Genomic DNA, 958 nt, shown 5'->3' with positions numbered 1-958 from the left:
TTCTATTCTATTCTATTCTATTCTTAGGTAAGTCGTCTCATCTCTACTCTCATAGACTGACAGCTCTGTTTGAACAGCGAGGGCATTTACAGAGGAAACAGGGTCACATGTCCCTCGGCACCAACTGCTTCACGGAACGGATCATCCACAGGTCACAGAAACACATAAAAGTTTAATAATTCAGCTTATATGTTGTTCATTTGGAACTCAAAATAACCTTTTCACAGGAAGTTTGCCGTGTCAGTGAAGATTGCTGACACTAAGGGCAGTCGAAAGTGCAGTGTGGGTGAGGACCATTTGCTACGTCATAATAGATCAATGTTTATTAATTTCATCCTGATGAATGTCTTTGCTGACCTTCTGGTTAAGATGGAAACATACTGAAAGCCATGTTTTCTTGATTTTTCTTCATCAGCTCGTAACCCTTACACAGACAGCACGTTCTTGTGTGCTGCAGTTCCCTCTGGTCTTGTGCTATTGTTGTGGTATGAACCGCTGCAGAAGTTCATGCACCTCAAGGTAATAATAGTAATCCTATAAAACCTACTATATCATATTTGATACATTTCTAAGACCTCTAAATTATCAACAATTAAAACTTTGCTGAGAAACCTGTACACACTCTTTTGCATATCTCCTGTCATCTGATTTATAATTTGTATTTTTTAGCAAATAAAAGGCCCTTTCCACCTTTGGGTTGTGGTTCACATATCTTTTTGGCAAGAAATCTATAACGATTTTTATAAAGTAAACAAGAATCAATTTTATATTGTTAGTACTATTTCAAGAGGAACACTTGCTGGACTGAAGCAACTTAGATTTACTTTATTATCCATACATCATTTGTAAAAATAATAATATATAAAAATATGAACATCAAATATGATAAGACAGACTTTTGAGGAACTTGTACATCTTTCAATCATCATAGTATTGCATTATATGTTTTGCCCTTCAT

The 958-nt window shown here is 35.5% G+C and overlaps 1 long non-coding RNA gene across 1 annotated transcript; it reads left to right on the top strand.

Moving 5' to 3' along the window:
* Window positions 1–32: 32 nt before the first annotated feature.
* LOC107735736 (uncharacterized) lies at window positions 33–513 on the top strand. The gene is made up of 3 exons (XR_001639498.1): window positions 33–151; window positions 228–286; window positions 416–513. It is a non-coding gene; the product is annotated as an uncharacterized LOC107735736 (long non-coding RNA).
* The last annotated feature ends 445 nt before the right edge of the window (window positions 514–958 follow it).

Source organism: Sinocyclocheilus rhinocerous, unplaced genomic scaffold (genome assembly GCF_001515625.1).
Source record: "Sinocyclocheilus rhinocerous isolate Xijiao unplaced genomic scaffold, SAMN03320098_v1.1 C36268994, whole genome shotgun sequence".
In the NCBI taxonomy this organism is placed as follows: Eukaryota; Metazoa; Chordata; class Actinopteri; order Cypriniformes; family Cyprinidae; genus Sinocyclocheilus; species Sinocyclocheilus rhinocerous.
Note: the sequence above shows the minus strand (reverse complement) of the source record. Positions and strands in the feature narration are given on the sequence as shown.